Here is a 14,024-nt window from a genome sequence, read left to right as displayed (position 1 = left end):
GGGATAATGGGCCAGTAGCAGGGCGAGTGCCAGAGATATTCTGGTCCTTGTCTCCATGTTTTGTCTGTGGCTTGTTCCTTTAGAGTCTTCCCACAAGTAATGTAGTCAGCTGCACACAGTTCCAATCTACAGTAGATGCAAATAACTGGTGATTAGGGGCTACTCTTGACCTAACTGTGAGGTAAGCTACCTCAAACCTCCCTTTGGATCCTCTGTGTGCAAGAATGCTACAGACCCATATGCCTTTTCAGGGGCATCACTGAAGATACTGTATGTACTTGTGGACTACAGTTAAGGGAATCCAATTGGGAACTCAAATAGCAGTGTGGTAGTGCGATTCGGCAAAGGTGTTGCAGTTCTCTTTGCCAATCATGCCATGTTAGAAGAATGTCATTTGGCAGTAGTGGGTCATCCCACTCTCTTTGCTTAGCCCACAGACTCTGTTTAAGGATCTTGGCCTGAGTGATATAAGGAACAAGAACCCCAAGTGGGTCATACTGGCTCACTACTACCTTGCATAAATTTCTTATTGTGGGAGTTGGACAGTCATCAAGGCAGTTTTGGTATCCAAGAGTATGAGACTGACACATCCAATGTAATCCTAATGCAAGTTCTTGAGGATCTGATTTAGTTTGGTTAAGCCAAAGTTCACTGCTTTCTGATCTGGCTTCATTTGGCAGATGATCAATCATATTAGGAAAGTTCCATGTCCACTGTCGTAGTTCAAATCCTCCTTCTGCCAACAAGTTCCTCAGTGTGTTCACCAGCACTTTAGCCACATCAGGTGTTGCGACACTCTGTAGACAATTATCTACATTGAAACACCTTTTGAAGGAGTAGCGGACATTGTCTCCTGGCTGACTGTCAACTTTGTGCTTTGGTAGTGCATACATAGTGCAGAACAGTCTGAAGGTAGTCCTGAATGGGAGCACTTGCCACTCGTAGATGATAGGGGTTTCCCTTTCTTCAGATAATGCCATAAGAATCAGAGGAGGGGTTTATCCTCAGGCAGTAGTCTTACTTGATGAAAAATGTACTTTATATCATTATTAAAGGTACAATTCGTAAGATATTTGCAGTAAAATATCCAAAAACCTCTAGGCTGGTGTTATATATTTTGTCCAGCTGATTACTAACATTATCTCTAATGTTTTCAACTACTTGTAAATCATGAGAAAATTCCCATTCTAAACAGTGGCACGGGGCAGTGCAGTCACCTGTCAATGACGTTAGTTACCCTTTGTTACCACCTTTACTGACGTAGAAACCACATGACAGTCGTGGACAAATGCGGAAGTAGTGTCCAGCGTCCAGCAAACCACTAGCTTTCTTCAAGCAGTTCCTTATTTACTTCTCCTTGCATGTTATTTGATTGTGTTACTTATTTATGGAACATAATTACTGTTTACCGTCTGCCGCTGGTTATGTCGACAAGGACAGCTCCCGTAAACGTAAGCGTACAGGCCAACCAAACAACACGAGAAAAGTTTGGGACAAGAGGAGAGAAAGAGAGAGGATCAATATCGGTGTTGCATTTTCTAGATGGAGAGAGCTTCACGACAAACTTCAACTAGAAAGAGATGCCGATCTCGCTTGTGTTTTACTCGACAGGTGGGTTGTTTTGATTCGTATCTTTACAGAAAACGTATGCTATTATAACAATCAACAAGATTAGTATTATGGGGCATACACGCCAAACGCAGGGCATCGCGTCTCTAGACCCGCGCGAGGACGCATCTGATCCATAGTCTGATCGCGTCTTTGCATTGACTTTGTATGTAATCTACTCACACAAATCGTTGAACTTGCATTTGCTATGTATGCTCCAATTATTGTGTTTGAATGCACACTAGTGTATATATTTGCTGAACAAGTGGTAATGGTTTTCATATCATCTGACTAAACAGTAATCAATTAAATCCATGACTTATCTTTCCGTCTGATTGATGGCCGTCAGCGGTTGGGTAGAAGACAACAAATCCCATCATTCTAAGCTCCTTCTTAGCGTCATCAAACCACGCGATTGTTATTGTTTTGGTAGTGCGCCCTCTAGTGGCAGGTCCTACAACCTGTACCTTTAAAGGCTACATATCGTGCTCCGAAATTGCAGCAAGTAAGGAGGACCACAGAGTTGGTCCAGGCTGAAGCAATTCATTCAGGTTCTTGCCTTTTAATGAGAAAGAACAATTGAAAACAGCTCTGTTCTGTTCTGGTACTTCAACCACATAACCTGCCTGTAATAGTCTGTGAATTTCAGCTCTGTAAGCCTCTGACTTTATAGAACTTTATAGGTTGTCTGTGCTACAAAATCTATATGTTGAGGAATTGCTGGGTCAGAAGTTGATGTTGCACAAGCTTAGCAGGCCGTTGGACTGTTCAGCCTAGTCATGTCTTCACTGCTGCTGGTCCACCAGGAGGTCCCAAGCGTACAGGCTCAGTTGGGGTAACTAAGTGGGGATAGTCAGAGCTGAATAGGAGGTAGTGAATACTATCAAAGGAAGGGATTGGCAGCCTTCTGAGGTGTCTGCATTTATGCTGTGAAGTGGCAGTTGGGCATGTGTGTTCGGCGACCCCCAACTGGTCTGCTGCAAATGCCCTGTGTATCTCAAAGACTCTATGAGGTTGACAGGCTGGAGAGATGGTGAAGGATTGTTAAGTACCATTTATGATTCTCATGTCCTATCTAACAGTTGTCAGAGCAAGTTTTTCTGGTTTGCCATGCAGCTTCAGTTTCTGAGCAGCTGCTTGCAAAAATATGGTGCATTCTGAGCCATAATCCAAAATGGTAAATGTTTCAAAGGCATGTTCGCCATTCCGAAGAATTACTTTTGTGCCCTTTAACAGTACTTGACTGCAACCTAATACTCGGTATAGGTACAGGACCACATTGGCATTGCTGACAAGACAAGTGTTCTCATTGACTGGTCTTTCATTTAACTCATGAAATGCCTTGAGATGTTTGCTCTAACATACCTTACAGCTTGTCTTTAAACGGCACTGTGCTGCCTGATGAGCTCAACCACAATGCCAGCATCTCTTATTTGTTTTCATTCAGTTTCTGTTCTTTGGTGAGCTGCCTGAAATTATGTCACTAATTCAGATAATGATGAGGTTGCCAATATTGCTCAGCCAGAGAGGCCATGGTATCGGAATAGGGCCTACTGGAATTGCTGTAAGAAGAGTGTCCTTAAACTTCAAGTGCTCTAAGAGAATTTGATATTTAAATCTCTCAGTAGCATCCTTGGGTAGAAGATTGTCTAATGAGACCTTCAGTCATGTGAATTCCTGTAGGTCTCCCTTAGTAAAGTCAGGGTTTCTGGGCTTACAGCCTCTGTATATCTTCTCTTGCTGAGGGTAGTAAGGATGCTGTCTAGTATCTCTATAGGATGGTGTACTCTTTGTAGGTGCTGTTTGGTGGTGCCTGAACAGTGGATAGTTGTGTGCCCTCTGTTGTGGAGTTGTTGCCATAGGGTTGCTCTCAGGTTCACAGAACTCAGGGGTTGATGGACATGAGAGAGTTTGATCTCTATTCCCTAATTTTCGAAGATTAGTAGTTAATTCCTCCACCAAATTGGGTATGCTGTGTCTAGGAGGTAGGGGTGGTATATCCAATGAAGGAGGAAGGATGTGGTTATCCACTACAGGTGACAGTGGCCATTCTTCATAATCTGGTAAAGGGGCTCAACTTGCTTGTGACTGGGCTCTGTCATATGGCACTGATCTTTGGTGGAGTGAGGATGCTGTGTTAGCACTCATTTGCTGCTGCATATCTAGCATGGTAGACTGAAGTTCTTGATTTTCTCATTTAAGCCCCTGAACCTTTCTCAGAATCTCTGATACATCCACCTTTGTGACTGGGTGAGATACAGGTGTACTCTCATATCTTGGTCCATTGTGTAATGTGTGACTTATGAATCTCTGGTCTGTCCCTGTGGCATAGTCATTCAATGACTGATAAGTGAGAAGAGTCATCTCGGCTACCCTTTTAATGTGAGGCTCCTGTAAGTCTCAGGTATGAGGGAATGTATGAGTAGCTGGAGACTGTTGGTCATAGCGGGGGAGTGAAACCTCATAATCCTCTAACCAGGCTGGAGGCTGTATTCGACATTTAGGACACACAACAGTGACCTGTCCTTCTCTGATCCTCTGGTCTGCAATCCACAGCAATTACTGTATCCGGCTCGAAGGACCAATGTTTTGTAGTGACTAATGTGGTGGGATTGAATTAATCACTAAAGTACATCTTGTCAAAATGCAACGAAGATGCTTCTTGCTTTCACTGAAGATTTATTTCCATTAGAATTATTCAAGTATGTGTGTGTGCATTTTTTTTTTTTTTTAGATGCACATACATGATTAAATAACACCACTCTAGTAAATGAGGAATACTCTTGTGTGCTCCACACTCCACAGATTCATAACAACAATTGATGCTGGTTATGACACACTTTCCAGCACATTCAAGTGTGTACCATATAATTCCTCAAGGGGGTGTTAAACAGTATATAGTCATTGAATAGTCCACTCTCAGTAAGAAAACCATACTAATATAACTCTATTACCTTAGAGTGTCTGAATATCCCTTTGTAACAATTAAAAAGGTAAACTAATTGTAAACTAAATACATTTCAAATTACACACATTTTTAATGAGAATTTTGCATATATATATTGAGTTAAAGTGATGCAAATTTTAATTTGCTGCTAATTTATTCACCCTCAGGCCATCCAAGATGTAGGTGACTTGAGCAATTTGTAGATCTGTGCTGCTCGAGCCACAAACTGTTTTAGATGGTTCAGTCTGATTTGCTGAACTGGTGCAACTAGTTCACTAAAAAGAACCAGTTCAAAATAATGATTCGTTTGCGAACCAGACATCATTCCAGACCTTTTGCCTGAAGCTCTGGATTTCAGATAATAATGCTGTAAATAATGTTCAGTTATTTTCACAGACCGAAGGTTTCACTTCATAAGACCTACAGTAAGTATATCAACATGTCCTCCAACCAATACGCCCGTAAAGGTCGTTTGTCAAAATCCCTGAAATACGACCCATCAATGCGTATACTTCAATTGCACCCCTATAGGCAACAGGAGGCAAAATGTATATGCACTATAAATCACGATTTTGCATGATTTCTGTGAGAGTAGGTTTAGGGGCGGAGTTAGGTGTGGTCATTCATATGAATTAGCCACCTAGTAAAATATGTACGAATTGCCATGAGATCGGGGTGGACCATGTAAAAAAGTCCACACATTGCATACAAATAAACAGACATTTTGATTGGTAATGACAGTTACAGTATACGTCATTTCATGACACTGTCATTATTTTTACTCCAGCTAGAGGGCACTTAACTATAAAACGTTAATATAGGATTTACGTTTTATAGTTAATAAACATAAATCCTATAATAAGATGCTTGCAAAAACGACCTATAGGGTCAGGACAGTCTGCAATATATTGTCAACACAAATATATTTTGCATTCCTTGATATGCATTTTTGACACTAAAAGTGACGGTAGCCATTAACTTGCTTTTTATGAATCACCAAGGATCACGTTTTCTTCTAAAAAAATCTTCTTTACTGTTCTACTGAAGAAAAAAAAAAGTCATCTACATTCACATTTTGGATGACCTGAGGGTAAGTACATTTACAGCAAAATTTCATTTTCAGATGAAATATCCCTTTAATACGTAATGTAAAATCAAATAACACACTACAGTATGCTACATTTGCTTTAGTGCGCTAGTCAACAGCTCAAAATAAGTGTACTTGATAAAATCTAATTAAAGCAATTATTAAAAAATGTACTTTGACACTATTACAGTGTACTTAAGTGTGTAACAATCATGATAGTGTACTCTAAGTACACTTAAATTACCTTTTATTATTACATTATCTGCAAGTACAGTGTTCACAGGTACACAGTAGATGTTGTCAAGATGAAGTGTTCTTAATCAGATGTCTTGAAGATGTACGTGTGCTATCTGCTATCTGGGTTGGGTACATTGGGCACGTGAAATAAATAAAAAAATGAAATGAATCAGCAGTCTAAATCAGATGCAAGATACACAATCAGGATTTCCTCTGGTACGTCCTAATAGCAGGTGTGGCAAAGTAAACAAAGCTTCAGACACTTTAATGGTTTTCATGAAGTTGTTGAAGCATGTTAGGCTGCACGCTGCCCATAAAGCACATGTAAAAGCATTAAAGCTGCTTCATTATTCCTTCATACTTTCAAAAAAATAAAAGTTTAGGTTATATTTTACCTTACCACATCAAAAGTCGTCAAAACACAGGGATGGACGTAAGGGTCTGGTAATATTGCATTCATGTTAAAAAACTTTTTTGTTGTCAAAACACCACATAAAGAAGCAGAAGACTGTGAGGCCTGCTATTTCCTTGGCAAGATCCCAACCAGCAAATTCACCCAAGATGCCATTGGATTCCCTTATTTCTGTAGGGTACTTTGTTGCTGTTAGCTTTTGCTTTCATTGTTGATGAGAGTGTTATTGATGCTGTTGCTTTGTTTGCAGTTGTTATCGTCTCTTTTAAATAAGGGAAGAGAGCGAGACCCTAAAGGTTGCACTTTAAAAACAACGACTCAAATGCAAACAGGCTTCATGGAATGGAAAATCCCATTTCATGTTCTTCTAAATTTTTTCCAATATATTCTACACACAAACAGCCAGAGCACTAGTTTAGGATTGCCTGCTGGTGGAACATAAGAGGAATAATCTGTCTTATTGAGAAATATCTGCTGAGAAACAATCAGGGATCAGTATATAATTTTATGAATGGAAATGGAATGGAAACAATAGATGTGCACTGAAAAATCTGAACATGAAAAGAAAGTATTGAATCTACATTAATAGCAAAGATTAATTCATTGATACACACACACACACACACACACACACACGCACGCTACAACTGTCAATGTTGTAGCACCAAAAAGTCATAAAATGTATTTTATGGTAATCTTCCAAACTCTCTTCAATTTATGAATGGAAATAAAAGTAGATGTGCACTGAAAAGTTTAAATATTAAAAAGAAAGTCTTGAATTTAAGTCAATATCAACGTTTGCTAATATTGACATTATAATGTGGATTGTGGATTTTTCCACATTTAACTTTTATCTTTAAAATCACTACTCTTCTGTATTCGACTGTTCTCATGATTCAGATCACCCTATAAGTGATGTTAGCATGTCTTGTGTTTAAGTGTTCAAATTTATTCATCTATTTGATGCTAGAAAGTTGGAAAGTTGAGAATGAATCACATAATGTGTTCTATGCAGTTTTACAGAGCTATTTTTCACACAATATTTTTATAGTAAAATTAACCCTTTATTTTTAGTCAATAAAAATTCTGCATTGTCTGACTAAAAAAGCTTTTTGCATGTAATTTTTAAACTATATTACTTTAAAAAAGAGTTATCCCCGTGACAGGAAGACATAAGGTAGTGAGTAAATCAGTGATCGCTCCACACACAGTATTGAATGAGAACTCCCTATTCGCCCTGCAGGACTTGTGGGCTGACTCGGCATTTGAGGAATGCGTCTAATTGCTGTCACTTTGACTCGGCTTGTCTGTTCTGAAGCAGTTAAATATGCCAAAACCCCTGTATGTGACGCAGAGCTTATCATTTAATAACTGCTAATAACTACTGTGATTCACAATTCATGGTATACAATCATTTTAAAGAATGAGGATTCAGAACTGGCTCTGTCAGTAAAGTGCTGCCTACTTGAATAAACTAACTTCATTGTTATACTGTATTGTCTCCATAGCAACCAAGAACACAAGCTAGTTTCATTTCCGCCGCAATCGTTTGTGGTTACCTTCAAAATCATTTAAAAAATATATATATTATCTCGATGTCACATATCACAACAGTGACAGACCCTTTTCTTTTTTGTCTTCTTATTTGTATTTTTTTTTTTTTTTTTTTTTTTTTTTTTTGGAAATATTATTTCCAATAATTTTTTTCAATAGCGATTTGAAAAAATCTTCCATAAACAGTTATAAGCCTTCAACCAAACCGTTCAACTCTGAGATAGATCACAACATTGCTAACCTTGTAAAAAATGAAATCAAAAGCTAAATAAATATGTTAATTAATTGGTTATTTACTTAATTGTTTTGTTAATTAATTAACAAAATAATAATAATAATAATAAATGGGCCAATGAAACAGACTGTGTACAAAAAAAAAAAAAAAAAATAAAAATAGATGTCATTGATTAACAACTTCAGATCTCATGGAAGGTCTGTATTGAAAGGTGTGTTTATACTAAATCTGTTTCTCTATGGAGAAAATGAATAGGATTGTTATGGTCTTTGTTATATCATTTATTTTGCTTAATCCTTCTATCCGGCAGTGTCTGGAGAGCAGGCAAATATGAAGAGCTGGATGGGTGTGTGGAGGAGGGTGTTTGTTCTCTGCTGCCGGCCTTGGTGGGACAATAGCGAGCTTCTGAAGTGCAGAGTGGTGGGATGAAGAAGATGAGGAGTCAATGAGTGAAGAGGAGGTAGCAATATGTCAGCTCTTGACCCAGCCATGAGTGTAGGAGGCCTGGCTCAATTACACAGTACAGCCCAGGACTGGAATATGGGATAAATGTCCTGCTAATTATTTAGCTACAAATGTCAGTTTCCTGTTTGGCTGTTTTGTTGCTACTTTACTTACAGTTGATATGTGTGCATTTTTCAGTGTTGAAATTGTTCTGCTGTCCCATATTGGTATACCATGTGTTGATTCCTCTGAAAAGTGATGAGAAATTACACTGTAAAGGTACAGTAAAGTAACATTGAACAACAAAACAAAGAATCAATGCTATTGAAAAAAAAAAAAATAAAAAAAAACAAAAACCAAACTAAACATATCAAAACAAAATCAAAACAAAACAAAACAATAACAATATCATATCATGTCATGTCATGTCATGTCATGTCATGTCATGTCATGTCATGTCATGTCATGTCATGTCATGTCATGTCATGTCATGTCATGTCATGTCATGTCATGTCATATCATATCATGTCATGTCATATATCATATCACTGTTTATTGTTACTTAATAGCTACTATTGAACTATTAAGCAATTTGTCTGGATAACACTTGGCGTTCAAATGTATCAATCAATCAGTCAATACTTGCTTACTTAATGGGGCAACAAAGTGTACCATATTTATGGAAAGTGCATTTTACTTACAAAATTGTATTTCATTTTGTTTGTTTTGTTTTTAACTAGAAGGTATCAGACAGCATTATTTCTCATACTCACAGGGTGTCTGTCAAGCTTTTGTAGAACCCATATAAAGAGCAGAATATCTCAGAAGAATAAATGCTCCAAGAAAAAGACAATGCCATTGCTTAAAGAGTTATCTACATCTTTGCAATTTAGTTTGTTCATCCACAGAGGAGTGTCTTTCACAATCAATCATGATTCCGAGCCCAACATCAGAGCCGAGAAATAACTGCAGGAGATCTGATAGAGCATGAAAGATCTTCATTACGGACTCGTCTTTTTCTCAGAATCTTCCTTTCATTGCCTGCAGCTCTCTGGGCACAGAGCCAGCACATGGAAGCCATAAACATTAAAACACCTTGGGCCTCTCCCTCTGCAGTGCTCCTGGAATCAGAGGGCTTGTGCCTCCACGCCCCATTGACGTTACAAACCGCTCCAACCTCAGCCAGTGACTCCACCTCATGGCCCTACAGGAGTTACAGTATTTCAATACAATCAGTGACTTGCTAGGATAACCCCCTAGAAAGAACTCCAGGCTTGAGAGTAAAGATGATTGGCTGGTTGTCAAATTTGCATGCTCAACTACATGAAAAAAAAGGGCGCATTCAGGTTCACATACCCTGAAGATTAACTCTTGAATATGCATCGCCCACATCATTTGGGAAAACCCGTCCAACTACATACATTAACCACAACCCTCATCACAGTGAATATAGAGTATACTCCTTGTGGTATAGCAGTTAAGTGGATGATAAGACTTTGGACAATAAAGCTTCTGTATACTGAATCTCCATCCATGTTTTAATGGACCATGGGCATGTAAGACTGTTTTTAGACTTGGTTTGATTTGTCCAAACCTGAGTTCAATTCCACCCCCTCTGCTAGTCCCACTGGTCTCATTTCATGTTGTACTTTTCGGTCCAAACCACGGTATTGCAAAAGATTCAAAGAATTTGAGCTGCCCTCTGGGGGTTATTTATTCGGAGACATTCTGCTATGAGAAATGCATTATACTATAATGCAAAGATGCAAAAAAAAAATCATCATAGTGGTTAATTTTTGGAACATAATGCATTTATAACACCTTCGACTCATACTTTCACATTAACTGTACCTAGAACAACTTCTGAAGCAGACTTCTTAAGTTTGATTTAATTTCCTGTAGCTCAAACGGTAAAGCATGGTGCTAGAAACACCAAGAGGGTTTGATTCCCAGGGAATGCATCAGCTGATGTTTGTACACATTTAATGCAACTGAAGTTGCTCTGCATAAAAGAATTTGCAGAATGCATAAATGTTACCAACCAAACTAACAAAAAATACACTTGGGTCCATACCAAATGTTCTAGTTTGAAGATATTAGATTATCAAAAAAGTCAGTCACATGGGAGTGTCAGTTTAGTTCAAGAATGCTTGCTAAAATAAATAATGTGTGTTTTGCCATCTTTGGTCCATTACCATGGAGACAGACCTTGGTAATGCCTGGACGGGTAAAGAATTTGGATTATCAGAGTTCAGTACTATATCATTGCCCATAATGTGAAAGCAGTCCTGACTGGAAGTCGTCAACCCCAGCTGGTGCACTGCACACAGTTATGGCTTCAGCAAAACCTCTCCAACCATCAACCAGTCAGAAGGGTCAAGGGGTCATGGGTGGCTACCAGGTCACATTCCAACTCAACACCACTAAAACACTGGTCTTGTAAGGACAGCCCTTGACAATGCAATTGACACGTCTTTGAATGCTTAGGTCAGGGATCCTCAATTAGTTTTCGCCGAGGGCTGAACTCTGCCAACAATACCAAGCCAAGGGCCACTGACACACACACACACACACACATATATATATATATATATATATATATATATATATATATAATTATTATTGTTATTATTACCATTATTATATTATTGTTGCTTTTGTTAAAATAATCAAAAGATGGTCACAAGATAAATATTCAGATTTTTCCCCCCAGTATAGTTTTATTCAAACATTTATGAACATTTTTTCATTTAGATACAAAAGAACTTTGCTTGTTGAATATTAAAAACAAATGAACAAACAAATAATCTGGATCTCCATGTCTGCCATGCAAATCAACTGTTCCTGCTCATCTCCAGAATGGATCTCTTCACTTTCCCTGATTGCAGATTCAATTATTAGATCTGTCAGCATTAATATTTTTATACTTAAATTTTTGGGGGGATCAAACTGTAACACTGTGTATCCCAACCAGACGTGACGCGACATGATAAAAAGTACACTGAAAAAAGTGTTTCATTCATCCAATTAAAAAAATGTAGGGTAATGATTCACATCTATATTTTTTAACTTGAGCCAATTAAAAAAAAAAAATAACTAGTGCAAGTTATTTATTTTTCATAGGCTCAAGTTAAAATATAGATGTGAACCAATACCCTAATTTTTTTTAAATTGGATGAATGCAACACTTTTTTCAGTGTATCAGTGTGCAGTTTTTGTCCTAACCATCGCGACAGCAACAGGTCACAATAAGCAACACGGAATTCTATTTTAGAAATGCTTTTTATTTTCTGCGACGTCGCGGCAGGGACAACATACAAAATATGACAGTGATAATCTCAGGTAATGATTATGTGCTTTATTCAATGTCAAAAGTGTCTAATGTGAGTTTGAATATTATTTTGTGTGATCTTTATAGCCATAGTGAAAGCAACAATAGATATTTTACCTCAGAGCAAACTTACATTAAAACAGTAATCTCACTGCAAACCAACATCCATAACAAAGATGGTTTCACTCACTTACTCACTCAAAACTGTTTAGTCTATTCAAATTTGAATCACCTATTTTCAGTGTCTACTTTTCTTTACTTCACATTTGCCATGTTTTTGCTGTCACATGGTATCTACACTGGACAAGACAAAGCACTGCAAATCATTTGAACTTTGTGTCAGCATGTCATAAATAGAACGAGTCAGCAGTTTTCTGTGGGGGTTTGTCACGCCGCGCAGTGCCGCATCCAGTGTAGACAGCATCACTGATTATAATAAGTTCTATTGTATTTTGTGGCGTCGCGCCGCGCCGCTCACGTCCAGTGTAGACATAATGTAAGTTAATGTCGGTTTCAGATGCTGCATTTGAATTTTCATGCCACATTATTTGAAATTAGCGCGGGCCAAACATTTTTCTCTCACGGGCCGGATGTGGCCCACAGGCCGCCTATTGAGGAACCCTGGCTTAGGTCTATTAGCCCAGACCAATAACAGTTCTTCTACATTGCCATAGATAAGCAAAGCATGTCAGTCTGCATAAAGCATGTGACTATGTACCTCCAGGTTATGCCAACTGTTTCTTTAAGTCCTTGTTCTTGTAGATTTGCTACTAATTGACTTCAGCTATAATTAAAACAGTATTTTTAGTGTCATGTTTTCAATAGCACCTACACCATGTCTACACCAGACGTGACCATTGTCATGTTAAGCCACATCACAATGGCTTGAGGCTCTCTACACTGTAAGTGTCAAATCAAAGTAGTGATTTGTTGGAAGTAGTGCAAGCATGTGAAGTACATTATAAATAGAAAGGGACATCAGTTTTCTGTCTGTGACTTTGCTTCCCACCACACCTAGTGTAGACAGTATCACTGATACCAATGGGTAGTTTGATTTTGTTGCATTGCATCATGCTGCTCGTGTCTGATCTAAACACTGTGTAAGTCTTATATGGTATTACATTAGCTGGTTTCCCAAGCTGCCAAAGCTGGTATTCAGCTGGTACAACTGGTATCCCAGCCTGACCAACTAAAATGTGCATGAATCACCACTAAATTCATCAAACCAGACCAGTCCGACCAGTAGAAACAAGCTTGGTGGCCAGCAAGGACAAGCAAATCACTTGAGGGAGGTTTTAACATGGTTGTAATGTTAAATATTAGCAGCTAACTAGCGCAATTTAAATTTAATACTATACTGCAGTAAAATCAATCCCAAAAGAAAACTTCTTGGTTCATTAGTACAACTTTCCATTGAGGTGGCAGATGAATATTTGAACCTTGTTTTCACTAAAGTCAGAGTGCTAAAGTAAAGACAGTGGCAAAAATGAGACGAGACCCCTCTGTTATGATATATGAGCGGACTGACCCAGTTCAGAGCTGGGTGTGTTGGGTATCAAATTGCATTATACTGTATACATATATGCTTTTAAGTTCTATACCCAACTGGGACATGAATAAAACAATGGAAACGCTGGATGATCTTTAATTTGAAGAGCTGTTCATTTCTGTGTGGGAATTTCCATCAAAATTATTAATACCAGGTTTTTGTTCGCTGTGAGAAAACTCCTCATGTCATACTCACTTAGTGCAATCGGTCAACTGCAATTCCTGTGAGTGTAATTCTTCCTTAAATTCAATTCAATTCAGGGCCTCTGAACTACAGTTGGAGCCCAAATCAAAGCGGTTCCATCTGCTGGCTTTTATTCTCCTTCATGGTTTTGTTTGTGGGAGTTGTACTAAAAAAAAGAAACTTAATTTCTGTCATTCCTTTATTCTGCCTCTCATTTTCTTTATCTGCAATACAACTGCCTCATATTTTCTTATGCAAATACCCGAGGCACTTGCATTTCTAGAGCAAAATGAAACGTGACTAAATGACTCAAGAAAAGAGTTTGAAAAACTAATGAGGTAAGTAATTCCAACGATGACTAAGAGGACTGGGGAAATGTCAAGATCTGAATGGCTGATATTGGCCAAGCAAATCATGACAGTGAATCATCTCGTGAG

The sequence above is a fragment of the Cyprinus carpio genome, chromosome A23 (genome assembly GCF_018340385.1).
Source record: "Cyprinus carpio isolate SPL01 chromosome A23, ASM1834038v1, whole genome shotgun sequence".
NCBI classification, from domain to species: Eukaryota; Metazoa; Chordata; class Actinopteri; order Cypriniformes; family Cyprinidae; genus Cyprinus; species Cyprinus carpio.
The sequence above is the reverse complement of the archived record's forward strand: the minus strand, read 5'-3'. Positions refer to the sequence as shown.